At 35.0% G+C, this 16,224-nt stretch overlaps 1 non-coding gene across 1 annotated transcript; it reads left to right on the top strand.

Moving 5' to 3' along the window:
* The first annotated feature begins 15,225 nt into the window (after positions 1–15,225).
* On the top strand, positions 15,226–15,344 carry LOC139035716 (5S ribosomal RNA). Its single transcript, XR_011488433.1, has one exon. It is a non-coding gene; the product is annotated as a 5S ribosomal RNA (ribosomal RNA).
* The last annotated feature ends 880 nt before the right edge of the window (positions 15,345–16,224 follow it).

Here is a 16,224-nt window from a genome sequence, read left to right on the forward strand (position 1 = left end):
TTTATAGTCCAACTCTCACATCCATACATGACTACTGGAAAAACTATCACTTTGACTAGACAAACTTTTGTCAGCAAAATATTGTCTCTGCTTTTTAATATGATGGTTAGGTTGGTCCTAACTTCTCTTCCAAGGAGCAAGTGTCTTTTAATTTTGTGGCTGCAGTCATCATTTGCAGTGATTTTGGAGCCCAAGAAAAGAAAGTCTCTCACTGTTTCCATTGTTTCCCCATCTATTTGCCATGAAGTGATGGGACCAGATGCCATGATCTTAGTTTACAGAATGTTGACTTTTGTCTTTCTTGTTTCTAGGGAACCTCCATACTGTTCTGCATAAAGGCTGTACCAATCCAAATTCTGCCAGCAGTGTAGGAGTGTTCCCATTTCTCTACATCCTCTCCAGCATTTATTGTTTGTAGTTTTTTGGATGATGGCCATACTGAGAGATGTGAGGTGATACTTCATTGTAGTTTTGATTTGCATCTCTATAATAACCAGTGATTTTTAGCATCTTTTCATGTATATGTTGGCCATTTCTATGCCTTCTTTGGAGAAATGTTTGTCTTCCACCCATTTTTAATTTTTTTGTGTATTGAGCTGTATGTGCTGTTTATATATATTAGAGGTAAATCCCTGTCGGTTGCTTCATTTGCAAATGTTTTCTCCAATTCTGAGGGGTTTTCATTTGTCTTTAATTTTCTGTGCAGAAGCCTTTAAGTTTAATTAGCCCCTATTTTATTTTTGTTTTTCTTTCCATTACTCTAGCAGATGAGTAAAAAAAGATTTTGCTGTGATTTATGCCAAAAAATATTCTGCCTATGTTTTCCTCTAAGAATTTTATAGTGTCTAGCCTTTTATTTGTGTCTTTAACCCACTTTGAGTTTATTTTTGTGTATGGTATTAAGAAGTGTTCTGATTTCCTTCTTTTACATGTAACCACCCCGTTTTCTCAGCGCCACTTCTTTACGGCATGTTTTTGCCTCTTTGCCACAGACAAGGTGGCCATAGGTGCATGGGTCTATCTCTGGGCTTTCTGCCCTTTTACATTGTTCTATGTTTCTTTTTTTGTGCCAGTAACATACTTTCTCATTATGTAGCACTGTAGTTAGCGTATGAAGTCAGGGAGCCTGATTGTTCCAGTTCCATTCTCAAGATTTCTCTGGCTACTTGAAGTCTTTGTGTTTCCATACAAACTTTAATTTTTTTGTTGTTGTTTTGTTCTAACTCTGTGAAAAATGCTCTTGGTAATTTGATAGGGATTACATTGAATCCGGGGATTCTCTGATAGCTCAGTTGGTAAAGAATCCACCCACAACACAGGAGGTCCTGGTTCCTGAGTTGGAAAGATCCCCTGGAGAAGGGATAGGCTACTCACTCCATTATTCTTGGGCTTCCCTTGTGGCTCAACTGGTAAAGAATCCACCTGCAATGCAGGGAACTCAGTTTGATCCCTGGGTTGGGAAGATCCCCTGGAGAAAGGAAAGGCTACCTACTCCAGTATTCTGACCTGGAGAATTCCATAGACTGTATAGTCCATGGGATTGCTAAGAATTGCACAAAACTAAGCAACTTCACTTTCACATTAAATCTGTAGATTACTTTGGGTAGTACAGTCATTTTCGTGATATCAATTTATCCAATCTAAGAACATGGATTGTCTCTCCATCTGTTTGTGTTATCTTTTATTTCTTTCATCATTATCCTATAGTTTTCTGAGTACAGAATTTTTGTCTTCTTAGGTAGGTTTATTCCCACGTATTTCATTCTTTTTGTTGCGATGGTAAATGGGATTTTCCCTAAATTTCTTTCTTATTTTTCATTATTAATGTATAGAAATGCAAGAGATTTCTGTGTATTAGTTTTGGATCCTGCAACTTTACCAAATTCACTGATAAGCTCTAGTAGCTTTCTGGTGGTTTATTTAGAATTTTCTATGTATAGCATCATGTTAGCTGTACACAGTGATAGTTTTTTACCTCTTTTCCAATTTGGATTTCTTTTATTTCTTTTTCTCCTCTGATTGGCAAGGCTAGGACTTCAAAAATTATGTTGAATAAAAGTGGTGAGTGTGAGCATCCTTGTCTTATTCTTGATCTTAGATGAAACACTTTCAGCTTTTCACCATTGAGAATGATGTTTGCTGCGGATTTGTCATATATGGCCTTGTTACACTGAGGTAGGTTCCCTCTATGCCCACTTGCTGAGGCATATCATAAATGGGTGTGAATTTCATCAAAAGCTTTTTCTGCATCTGTTGAGATGATCATATGGTTTTAATTTTTCAATTGTTAATGTGTATCTCACTGATTGATTTGTATATTTTGAAGAATCTTACATCCCTGGGATAAATCCCACCTGATCATGTTGTATAATCCTTTTAATATATAGTTGGATACCATTTGCTACTATTTCGTTAGAAATTTTTGTGTCTATGTTCATCAGTGATATTGCCTGTAATTTTCTTTTTTTGTAATATTTTTATCTGGTTTTGGTATCAGGGTGTGGTGGCCTTGTAGAATAAGCTTGGAAACATTCCTCCCTCTGCAATTTTTGGGAAGAGTTTGAGAAGGATAAGTGTTGACTATTCTTTAAATGTTTGGTAGAATTTGCCTGTGAAGCTGTCTGGTCCTGGACTTTGTTTTTTTGTTTACTCATGATTGGTCTGTTCACATTTCCTATTTCTTCCTGGTTCAGTGTGGAAGGTTGTACCTTTCTAAGAGTTTGTCCTTTTCTTCCAGGTTGTCCATTTCATTGGCATAAAATTGCTTTAAGTGAACTTCCCATGTGACTCAACTGTAAAGAATTTGCTTGCAACGCAGGAGATGTGGGTTCAGTCCCTGGGTTGGGAAGATCCCCTGGAGAAGGGAATAGCAACCCACTCCAGTATTCTTGCCTGGGAAATCCCATGGACAGAGGAGGATGATGGGCTGCAGTCCATGGGCTGCAAGAGTCGGACACTCCTTAGCAACTAAACTACCACCACCAATTGTATTTAGTAGTCTCTTATGATCTTTTGTTTTTCTGGAGTGTCATTTGTAACTTCTCCTTTTTCATTTCTAATTTTATTTATTTCTTTTGCTCATGAAACATATTTCCAGGCAGTTTCCCCCATGGAATTTGGTCATATATCATATGCATTTATAATTTAATGTTATAAATATATATATAAATTATATATATATAATATATATAAATTATATACTTATTGTCAAACTTTGTATTGACTATGCATTTATATTCCTCTCTAAGAAACTTAAGCATGTAGAATGAATTTAAAAATTTATGCATTACCGTGATGTTCTGCAGTGTCATACTGAATAATTATTATGAGTTATGTTATCACTATAGTCATTAATTAGTTCATATCTAATCCAAGAAACAAAATACATTTTATTTTGAAACATGTGTCAAATAAAATGATATTATATAAAGAAAGAAATTATAATGAAGTAAATAGATTTTTTTCAAAAATCTTCTTATGCACTCATGATTTAGTAATTTTTAATGTTAGAATAAAACATTATTCAGTGATGCTGAATAACAAAATTGAAAAGAAGGTACAGGCACTTTTATGAGTAGAGCTTAATGAAGGGGCATTAATAATTGTTAAGTACATTATTTCAGTAAAATATACAACAGTGAAACACCAACATTTTTTTATTAAATTAATTTAAATTCAACAAACTTATGTGAGAATGAATAAAAATGAGAAGAACTAGTTCAGGAATGACAATGACAAGGAGTCTTTTCCAAAGGGAAATCCATACTTCAACAAAATTGTGGTAAAATTATGAAAATATGCCCCCTATGATTCAGAAAAAAATGTTAAAGAAAATATATTGCCTCTTGTTTAAAAACATAGTTATCATACTTTGAATTTAAATATGAATTTTTAAACCACTACTTTAAATAGGTAGCAGGCGGGTGAATAAAAGTGTTCATCAAGTTTTTCTCACTACTAATAGTGAAAATTCAGAAAGAATATATGTGAGCAGTTTCTTATTTCTCCACATTCTTTTATACAGATTTTGAATACTCAGATATTAACATGGAGAGATGCTGTCCCAATCATCATCATGCATTTGTTATCTGATTGACATAATTTATTGACACCTGCAACTTTATTGGATTTATTGGAAGTTCCTATGAGACTCATTGCTTTGTCTCATAGGAGTAATGCATCATTTTACAACAGAGGGTAGAACAGAGAATACATGAGTGAAAGTTACTCAGTCGTGTCCAACTCTTTGCAGCTCCATGGACTCTACAGTCTGTGGAATTCTCCAGGTCAGAATACTGGAGTAGGTAGCTGTTCCCTTCTCCAGGAGATCTTCCCAACCCAGGTCTCCCACATTGCAAGCAGATTCTTTATCGGTTGAGCCACCAAGGAAGCCCTGGTGGGGGGTACTTTAATTGCAATTCTGATCTCTGCTCTCTCTGAGGCAGCATGTGGTCAGTCACGATGTTCACTGAGAACAGAGAAGTTCATTACAAAATAAAGTCTTTTCTTATGGCCATGGAGAATAGAAGAGTATTTGCAAAATAAGAAAATGGTTTTATGCTGATTTTCACAATAAAGCCCTTTTCATTTTATGAGTTACTGTCATATTGTACCCTGGAAAGCATTTATAGAAAATAGAGTAGGTTGAATTCATGTCAAGAAGGGTAGATGATGCATATTCTTCAAAGCCAACAACTAAAGGAAAAAAAATCTCAAGTATATTTTTCATCAGAGATTAATGGTTATCTAGGCTTTTCAGTGTATTTCTTAATTTCGAGAAAATAACTAGATAAGTTTCTATTTTGTTCTAACAGAATTTGCTGCCAGTTTCTTGATTAGATCAGGAAATTTTTATCTCTGGAATATAATAGTTTCAATATTTTAACTACTCTATGCAAGTGAGAACAAAATTTAATTCAGAAATTTTCTGAAAGAATAATTTCTATTTAAAAAAGAATAATTTCTATTTTTTATCTAAAAAATTTCCTTCTGATTATGTTGTCTGTTTTTGGAACATGAACAAATATATTTCAGTTCTATTAACTTTTAACCTTGAGAATGGACTTTCAAAACAGGTAGCAGTTAAAAGCTTCATTGTATATCCTCATCCATATCACATAATCTGTTGGCAGATACATAGAAGTAGAATTGAAATAGCATTGTGTAGGGTTAATTTGTTTTGTAAATGATAAAAATTGTAAGTAGGTATTTTATGACTATTTTAAGATTCCAAATGTATATAATTGAAATAAATTATTCACCCATGTACAATGCAAATACCTTAGTAACCTAATGAAAGAAATGGTCACATCTGTATTTAGAATATCAAGTTTGTTTTCCCCAGATTCATAATAGAATTTGAGTGGTATCTGTACAAATCACATAGTATTAATGCACTCAGTTGCATGTCCAAGAGTCAGAATGAATTTATTTCGATCTTGTCCACAGGATTCTCCAGGCAAGAATACTGGAGTGGGTTGCCATACCCTCCTCCAGTGGATCTTCCCAACGCAGGGATTGAACTCCAATCTCTTATATCTCCTGCATTGACAGGCAGGTTCTTTAACAAGAGCCACCTGCTCAGTAGTATGTAATTGTTTAGATAAGATGTGTGCACATTCAAACACACTTTCTCTTGCAATATTTCCCAAGGTGGTAAAAATATAGAAATAAACTTTCTTCTTGCTTTAGTATCTCTTAGAGACAAAATGACTTTTATAAGTTTTTAAATTGTTAAACATCTTTGTTTAAATATAAAAAAGCAATTATTTATTCATGTATGCCTTTCTGGTCTCAGAGGTAACTTTTGCAACAAGGAGAGAATCTTATTTATCCTTGTCACTATTTGCATTGTTTTATCTGGAGATGTGCTCTTTCAAACTGTTGAAACAACTTGGTGCATTTTACTATAGAATTGGTTTAGAAAAGAGACAGAATATAGCACTTGTAATTTAATAGAAGCATTGGTAGCTAGATTTAGTACATTGATATTATCTCTATTTTTTAAAATATTGTTATTTCACATTCATCAGTAAAAGTGACATCCTGTAATTCATTGCAGCATGTATATAAAATAATTTGACATAATTGTTTGTATGAGACACAATTTTGTCTGAAGAAAATACATTAATAAAAAAAATCTATGTTACATTATGATTACTCCTTAATAGCAAAAGTATCGCTAGCATTCTTAGTAATGATTATTATTATTTCATTAAAATAGATATTTAAAAATTTAAAACTGAGCATGTTATAGGATTTTTGAATTAAGATCTATGGTAAGATAGCAGATGTACTATACATTTTCATTACTAAATTTCCAGAGCTATAAAATTCAAACAATTTTTACATAACTTTGAGATTTTAATTTGTATTATTTTGGTGTCATGCTTTACTTGAATAAGTTTTTATTTTTTTTAAAAAAAGCTTCATGACTTAATCCTCTGCTCAGAATTCCTGAGTACATGTTTTTTGTCTCCTTACGTAGGTTTATTCCTAGGTATTTTATTTTTTTGTTGCAGTAGCAAATGAGATTTTTCTTTAATTTCTCTTTGCGATCTTTTGTTGTTAATGCAGAGAAATGCAAGAGATTTATGTGTATTAATTTTTTATCCTGTAACTTTACCAAATTCATTGATGAGCTCTTGTAGATTTTTGTTAGCATCTTTAGGATTTTCTATGTATAGTATTAAAATCTTGTCATATGCAAAGAGTGACAGTTTTACTTCTCTGATTGCCATGACTAGAACTTCCAAAACTATGCTGAATAAAAGTGATGAGAGGGGGCATCCTAGTCTTGTTCCTGATCTTAGATGAAATGCTTTCAGTTTTTCACCTTTGAGAATGACATTTACTGTGGGTTTATGATCTTTATTATGTTGAGGTGGGTTCCCTTTCCTTTCTGGAGAGCCTGTCATAAGTGAGTATTGAATTTTGTCCAATGCCTTTTCTGCATCTATTGAAATGATGATATGGTTTTTATTCTTCAATTTATTAACATGGTATATTACACTGATTGATTTGCAGATATTGAAAAATTCTTGAATTATTGGGATAAATCCCACTTGATCATAGTCTATGATTCTTTGAATGTGTTGATGGGTTTTGCTTGCTAGTATTTTGTTGAGGATGTTTCCCTCTATGCTCATTGGTGATATTGGCTTGTATTTTTCTTTTTTTGTGATATCTTTGTCTGGTTTTGGTATCAGGGTGACGGTAGCCTCATAGAATGAGCTTGGGAGTATTTCATTCTCTGTAATTGTTTTTTAGAAGAGTTTGAGAAGGATAGGTGTTAACTATTCTCAAAGTTTTTGTTAGAATTAGCCTGTGAAGCCATCTGGTCCTGGATTTTTGTTTGCTGGCAGTTTTTAAATCACAGTTTCAATTTCAGCACATGTGATTGGTCTGTTCACATTTTTTTTTCTTCCCAGAATTCCAAAAACAGTAATTCCAGACTTTTCTGGAGACTTCATAAAGATGATAGACATTTATCTACAGGGTGACATTATGAGGGTTTCAAGAAGACTTTCCTGGACCATGCTCTAAATGCGTTCAATATAGAATTTACTTTGTCATAAATTAGAATTTTTACTTTGTGTAAAATCTGAAAAACATTGCTTTAATTTATGAAATGTATCTAAAGCTGAAACCTCAGTGAACTCTTTTTATAGACTGTCTTATACATGGTCTTCTTTTAGTGAAGAAGGTAGCTTATTATGTGAATTCAGAAAAAAAAAGAATTCTAATACTATGGGTTGTTTGAGTTTGGAAGAAAAGCTGACTGCTTGAGATTTCTTTTGATTCACCGCAAGAAAAATATATAAAATGTGCATTTGTCTTATTTCAATATCTTTCTGAGTGTGTTTATCATTGTGTGTATATATGCCTGTGTGTATGTATGTGGAGCAGCACCACCAGTGAAATCAACTGTGCTGTTGGAAAAAGTTTAGGTTTTGTCACCCATGCTTTTCTGGATGACCGCAATGTTAACACTCCCTCTGGCTTTTTTTGTTGCTTTTCCAGGATATAAAAATGACTAGTAATATGTTGGCTAATGTTAGAAAAATTTTAATTTAGTGTGTCTTGGTGTCATTTTTATGTGTTTTATACACTGAACAGGGTTGTTTCAATCCATGGAAACCTTGTTTCTGTCTCTTTTTCTTCACTAAAATTCTTACCAAGATCACCAATGTTCTTTTATTCCGAGGTTCAATGCACAGTTGATCAATTTTCATGTACCCTGCCTGTGCAACGTTTAAAGAATGCAGCAATCTGTTTTCTTGATATCCCATGTTCCTGAGTTTTGCTTGTTTGTCTGCCTAATCATTACTATTCAGTCTCCATTATAGATGATCCTTTGTGTGTATGTGTTTGTGTAGATGATTTATTGATTTAAAATGTTGTGTTAGTTTTAGGTATACAGCAAAATTGTTTAATTATATATATGTACATATATATATATAGTTTTTTATATAAATTCTTTTTCAGATTCTTTTCTCTTTTAGATTTTTACAAATTTTAAGCATACTTCTCTGTGATATACAATCGGTTAGATTCCACATATAAGTAAATTATATAATATTTGTCTTTTTCTGTTTGATGTCACTTATGATAAATTTTAGATTTCACAAATAATTGGATCATATATTTGTCTTTCTCTGTCTGACTTACTTTACCTAATATGATAATCTCTTGGTTCATCCATGTTGCTGCAAATAGCATTATTTCATTTTTTATGGCTGAGTGATAGTCCATTATGTACATACTTGTGTATGTATACATACACACCCCCCGCATCTTCTTAATCCATGCATCTGCTCATGGACATTTAGGTTCTGTCAGTGTCTTCGTTGTTGTGCATAGTGTTGTTGTGAACAGTGTTGTTGTGAACATTGGAGTGCATGTATCTTTTTGAGCTAAAAGTTTTTGTCTTTTCCAGATGTTTGCTCAGGAGTAGGATTGCTGGATCATATGGTGGCTCTATTTTTATCCTTTAAGTAACTTCCATATTCTTCCCCATAATGGTTGTACCAATTTGTATTCCCACCAACAGTGTAGGAGGATTCCCTTTTCTCCACGCTCTCCCCAGCATTTATTATTTGTAGATTTTTTGATGATGGCCATTCTAACCAACATGAGGTGATAACTCATTGTAGCTTTGAAAGCTTTGTGTTTCTTTAAGAATTAGCAATTGAATATTTTTTTCATGTGCATGATGGCCATCTGCATGTCTTTGGATAATTGTGGATAATTTTTCTTCCCCCTTCTCTCCTTATACCTAGCTACTCTTTCCTTTTCACTCTGATCATTCTTTCTGCTCTTCATTGTCTTCTCTTGCTCGAATTGTTCTTTAGATACTGATGACCATCTCAAATGTCTCTGCTAAACTCCAAATACACATAGGCAGCTGTTTATTGAACATTTCCATGTGGGAGCTTTGCGTCATCCTACTCACCTGCCATTCTCTTCAACTTCTGTCACCTTGTTCTCAAACTCTGCCAATGTCATGCTGAGCACACTACCATCCTACTAATTTTACTATCGCTCTAATTTTCTCTGTTTCTGAGTGCTAAATAAATGTGTATAATTGCCTTTTGCTCTTAATTATCCCTCTGTGCTTGCCCAGTGAACTACTTAATTTAATGTACCTGCAAAACCCTTTTATATCTGGCCTAATTTCCAGCTCTAGTTTCTGTTGGTTAGTATTGTGTGTGGATATCCATAGTCTTTGAGTGACCATGAATATCTTCTTTGTTATTAGATAAATCTAGTATTAATATTTCATAAAGTAAAAAATAATTGGAAAGAAAGAAAGCATGCTTTTCTCAAATTTTCATGTATATTATTGTAAAGGTTTTATAAAAATTATAATCTCAGTGTTGGATGGCATGATAAGAACTTAATAATTGTTTCTATATAGTATAATACACAGGCATGAACACACAGAATACACATGGCTTAAAGTTTTCAAGATATGTATATTTCAAAAAACTTAAAATACTGTGTAGTTTTGCAAAATTCCTAGCATTTATACCACTCAGCATTTATTTGTCTTTTAGCTGGACTTTGCTCTTTCATTTTTAAGTAAAAAGTTATTGTTTCCTTTAATGTTATTAACCCTACATTAATGCAAATGGAATTGCTTGCTTTTCAAATTTGATTAATCACATTTAAATGAACATTCTATGATATGTAAAAACTGCTAAATCATACATAGATTTTCTCATGCAATTGTATTTATATTACGATGACTAGATTGGAAATAATAATTCTCTGAAATTGAATAGTAATGGATTCCAACAATTTATACTGAAATTCAAACATGTTTGTCATATTTTCAATGGTCCATGAAAGTTTCCTGTCTTTTCCATAGTTAAACAATTGTCAAGAATAACTTAATGTCTTCTTTTTTTTACTATTATTTTTTACTTACACTTTCTACAAATAAATCAAATGCTCATTTAATACATTGTAAGAATATTATAATAGCTTTAAGAAATTGTAAATTTCTTCACTACTTTTCTATCTCTCTAACATCTAATTAATTTCAAAAATGTAACAAGAAATATTTTAGCATAGTACTAATAGACTATGCTCAGTAATAGACACATGCTTTAACACCACTTTTTTGAAAGGAAATTCGTTGTGAACATTAAGGATTCATTTATTCTACATTGATTTGGCTAGAGTCTCTAAGACTTGGAAGACTCTTCATGGCAACAAAAAACTGAAAGAAAACTAATACAAATTACTTGCCTTCAAATAATACACAATTTAGAAGTCAGGTTGAATGACAGAGGACATAATCATTGATTATTATAGATATCATTGATTATTATAGATATTATTAATAATATATTGTTGATAACTTGAGCTCCTGGATTTGAAATACTATAAGTAAATTAAAATTAAATAATATTAAAAAAACATTCAATATGCCATTAATATAGTGTGGCATAAGCAAAATACTCTGTGATAAGGGCTATATTAACAGTTAAAGATGTGGGAGACACAAAAATCACAGAATGAATTTTCTCCAATTTAGTCATCACTGAAGAAATCTATGGAATAGCATTTAAGATAAAGCTTTATTAGGAGTTTGTTAAATAAACGTTTGGGAATAGAGGCTAGAATATATATAAGAGAGGTGAATGCAGGCATGTACATTCAGGAGAAACAGATATTATATGCAGATGTGAATCATTGAATAAATGAAAATAAAGATGGAATCCCTGCTGAGCTATTTCAAATCCTAAAAGATGATGCTGCTAAAGTGCTGCACTCAATATGTCAGCAAATTGATAAAACTCAGCAGTGGTCATGAGACTAGAAAATCTCAGTTTTCATTCTATTCTCACAAAAATGCAATGCCAAAGAATGCTCAGACTACCACACAACACTCATTTCATATATTAGAAAAGTAATGCTCAAATCCTTCAAGCTATGCTTCAACAGTATGTGACCCAAGAACATCCAGATGTTCAAGCTGTGTTTAGAAAAGACAAAGCTCTAATTGCCAATGTCTGTTGGATCATAGAAAAAGCAAGGGAATCCCAGAAAAATATCTACTTCTGCTTCATTGATTATGTTAATGCCTTTGACTGTGTGGATCAAAACAAAATGTGGAAAATTCTTCAAGAGAAGAAATACCAGACCACCTCACCTGCCTCCTGAGAAATCTGTACGAACATCAGGAAGCACCAGCTAGAACTGGACACGGAGCAATGGACAGGTTCAAAATTGGGAAAGGAGTACTTCAAGGCTGTATATGGTCACCCTGCTTAATTTATTATATGCAGAATACATCACGCAAAATGCTGAGCTGTATGAATTACAAGCTGGAATCAAGATTGCTGTGAGAAGTATCAATAACCTGAGACATGTAGATGACACCACCCTAATGTCAGAAAGCCAAGAGGAACTAAAGAGTCTCTTGATGAAGGTGAAAAAGGAGAGTAAAAAAGCTGGCTTAAAATTCAACATTCATAAAACTAAGATCATGGCAGCTGATCCCATCACTTCATTGCACATAGATGGGGAAACAATGGAAACAGTGACAGACTATTTTCTTGGGCTCCAAAATCATTGCAGGTGCTGACTGCAGCAATGAAGTTAAAAAAAAAGCTTGCTCCACAAGACCAGGAGCTGACTGTGGCTCAGAACATGAATTTCTTATTGCAAAATTCAGATTTAAATTGAAGAAAGTAGGGAAAACCACTAGACCATTCAGGTATGACCTAAATCAAATCCTTTGCAATTATACAGTAGAAGTGACAAATAGATTCAAGGGATTAGATCTGATAGACAGAGTGCCTAAAGAACTATGGATAGAGTTTCATGGCATTGTACAGGAGGCAGGGATCAAGACATCCCCAAGAAAAAAAAATGCAAAAAGGCAAACTGGTTATCTGAGGAGGCCTTACAAATAGCTGTGAAAATAAGAGAAGGGAAAGGCAAAGGAGAAAAGGAAAGATATACCCATTTGAATGCAGAGTTCCAAAGAATAGCAAAAAGAGATAAGAAAGCCTTCCTCAGTGTTGAATGCAAATAAATAGAGGAAAACAATAGAATGGGAAAGACTAGAGATCTCATCAAGAAAATTAGAGATACCAAGGGAACATTTCATGCAAACATGGGCTCAATAAAGGACTGATATGGCATGGACATAACAGAAGCAGAAGATATTAAGAAGAGGTGGCAAGAATACTATACAAAGAAGTACTATACAAAAAAGAACTTCATGACCCAGATAACCATGATGGTGTGATCACTCACCTAGAGCCAGACATCCTGGAATGTGAAGTCAAGGGGCCTTAGGATGCATCACTACAAACAAAGCTAGTGGAGGTGATGGAATTCCAGTTGAGCTATTTCAAATCCTAAAAGAGGATGCTGTGAAAGAGCTGCAGGACTGGAAAAGGTCAGTTATGATTACAATCCCAAAGAAAGGCAATCAAAGAATGCTCAAACTACTGAACAATTGCACTCATCTCACTTGCTAGTAAAGTAATGCTCAAAATTCTCAAAGCCAGGCTCAGTCTGTGAACTGTGAACTTCCAGATGTTCAAGCTGGATTTAGAAAATGCAGAGGAACTAGAGATCAAATTGTCAGCATCCATTGGATCATTGAAAAAGCAGGAGAGTTCCAAAAAACATCTATTTCTGCTTTATTGACTATGCCAAAGCCTTTGACTGTGTGGATCACAACAAACTCTGGAAAATTCTTCAAGAGATGGAAATACCAATCACCTGGCCTACTTCTTGAGAAATCTGTATGCAGGTCAGGAAGCAATAGTTAGAACTGGACGTAGAACAACAGACTGGATCCAATTATGGAAAGGAGTATGTCAAGGCTGTATATTGTCACCCTATTTATTTAACTTCCATGCAGATTACATCATGGGAAACACTGGGCTGGATGAAGTACAAGCTGGAATCAACATTGCCAGGAGAAATATCAATAACCTCCAATATATAGAGGTTCTACCCTTATGGCAGAAAGCAAACAAGAACTAAAGAGCCTCTAGATGAACGTGAAAGAGGACAATGAAAAAGTTGGCTTAAAACTCAACATTCAGAAAGCTAAGATCATGGAAACAGGTCCCATCACTTCATGACAAATAGATGGGGAAACAGTGGAAACAGTGGCAGACTTTATTTTAGGGGGTCTCCAAAATCACTGCTGATGGTGACTGCAGCCATGAAATTAAAAGATTCTTGCTCCTTGGAAGAAAAGTTATGACCAACCTAGACAGCATATTAAAAAGCAGAAACATTACTTTGCCAACAAAGGTCCGTCTAACAAGGCTATGGTTTTTCCAGTGGTCATGTATGGATGTGAGAGTTGGACTATGAGGAAAGCTGAGCACTGAAAAATTGATGCTTTTGAACTGTGGTGTTGGAGAAGACTCTTGAGAGTCCCTTGCACTGCAAGGAGATCCAACTAGTCCATCCTGAAGGAGATCAGTCCTGGGTGTTCATTGGTAGGACTGATGCTGAAGCTGAAACTCCAGTACTTTGGCCACCTCATGCGAAGAGTTGATTCATTGGAAAAGACCCTGACGCTGGGAGGGGTTGGGGGCAGGGGGAGAAGGGGACAATAGAGGATGAGATGGTTGGATGGCATCACCAACTCGATGGAAATGAGTTTTAGTAAACTCTGGGAGCTGGTGATGGACAGGCCAACCCCTGCGATTCATGGCGTTGCAAAGAGTCGGACATGACTGAGCGACTGAACTGAACTGATTGTTTAATTGTTTTTTGTTTGTTTCTACATTCTCTCCCTTCCCTGATTAGTAACTGTTTGAATCTGCCCTTTGGAACTCAGGGAAGCGAGACTGGCGTGCTGCAGTCCATGGGGTCTCAAAGAGTCAGAAATGACTGAGCAACTGAACTGAACTGAACTGCTCTTTGGAAGAAAACTATGACAAACTTAGACAGCATATTAAAAAGCAGAGACATCACTTTGCCAACAAAGTTTCATGTAGTCAAAGCTATAGTTTTTCCAATAGTCATGTATGGATGTTAGAGTTGGACCATAAAGAAGGCTGAGCACCATATTATTGATGCTTTCAAACTGTGGTGCTGGTGAAGGCTCTGGAGACTGCAAGGAGTTCAAACCAGCCAAACCTAAAGGAAATCAACCCTGAATATTCGTTGCAAGGACTGAAGCTGAAGCTCTAATTCTTTGGTCACCTGATGCAAAGAGCTGACCCATTTGAAAAGACCCTAATGCTCAGAAAAATTGAAGGCTGGAGGAGAAGAGGGCAACAAAGGTTGATGGGAGTTTGAGGAACCTCTGGGTGATGTGCTGCAGTATATGCTATCTCAGAGTCTAACATTACAGTGACAGAACAACAAAAGCAGGAAGAGACATTCTGAGGGGTACTGGGATGGATAAGTCACATAACTTTTAAAATTTGTTCAAATTTGGATAATTAACCACTTAAGGTATTTTTTAATGTAAACACAGTGAAAGTGGCACTTTTGGAGAGTCTAACTGGATAAAACTGCACAAAATTCACCAAAATATATGAAAATGGAAAATAAGAATTTTAATGAGAGTATCATAATAATCTACATATGAATTACAGACATGATCTTCATGAAAGATGTTAACCAAAAAAATGTATATGAGTGCCACTGTATCCAAATCCATGATACTGAATGAATTCCTTCTAGATATTGCCTGATACCTGAGCTAATCACAAATATTCCTCCTTTATTGTCTATGGTCATACCACCCTGAATGCACCCGATCTCATCTGATCTCTGAAGCTAAGCAGGGTCGGGCCTGGTTAGTACTTGGATGGGAGACCGCCTGGGAATACCGGGTCCTGTAGGCTTTTTATTTGGGGAGGCGGGGAGCTTCCCTGGTGACTCAGAGGTTAAAGCGTCTGCCTGCAATGCAGGAGACCCAAGTTTGATCCCTGGGTCGGGAAGATCCCCTGGAGAAGGAAATGGCAACCCACTCCAGTATTCTTGCCTGGAGAATCCCATGGACGGAGGAGCCTGGTAGGCTACAGTCTACGTGGTCGCAAAGAGTCGGACACGACTGAGCAACTTCACTTTCACTTACTTTCACTTTGTATATATCAACATGAATTGTGTAATTTTTTATTTGTTGAAAGTGTAAATGATATATATAGTGCATGAAATTATTAATATATTTAGTCATAGTATGCCTTACATTATAGAAAACAAAAAATCATTGCTAATTTTTTTCTGAATAGAATATTAGCTTTTTTAATTGATAAAAAGACAAGCACACTAACTGACATATATGCTGCCTAATTAGTTAACTCATGTCTTCATCATGGAAGAGGCTGAGCTTGCCTTGCCCTTGTCACGCTGTGGTGACTACATTTTCCCATTTGTGTTATTACACTTGTGGAAGCATCAAAAAGATTCCCAGTGAGTTCTTCAAGTTTCAAACATACATTTCTCTATGTTTACTATGTAGCCACAACCCTATCTCCTCATAATCACAAGAATCCATTACTCCCACCGGTGTTATAATTCCTTTCTTGCCGGTTGATCTGAAAGAGTAACTCAAGGCTTTCAAAGCCCCAGGTTCAGCCGCGTTCTCTGATGATGATGTTTCTCTGCTAGCAACCAGGACCCCTGACCAGCAGAGTTCAGTTTGTAGGGTAGCAGACCACAATCTCAAGTGATTCACTAAGAGCAATAAAGAAGCCAATCTTAATTCTATCCTTTGGATCCCAG

This window comes from Odocoileus virginianus, chromosome 6, assembly GCF_023699985.2.
Source record: "Odocoileus virginianus isolate 20LAN1187 ecotype Illinois chromosome 6, Ovbor_1.2, whole genome shotgun sequence".
Taxonomy (NCBI): Eukaryota; Metazoa; Chordata; class Mammalia; order Artiodactyla; family Cervidae; genus Odocoileus; species Odocoileus virginianus.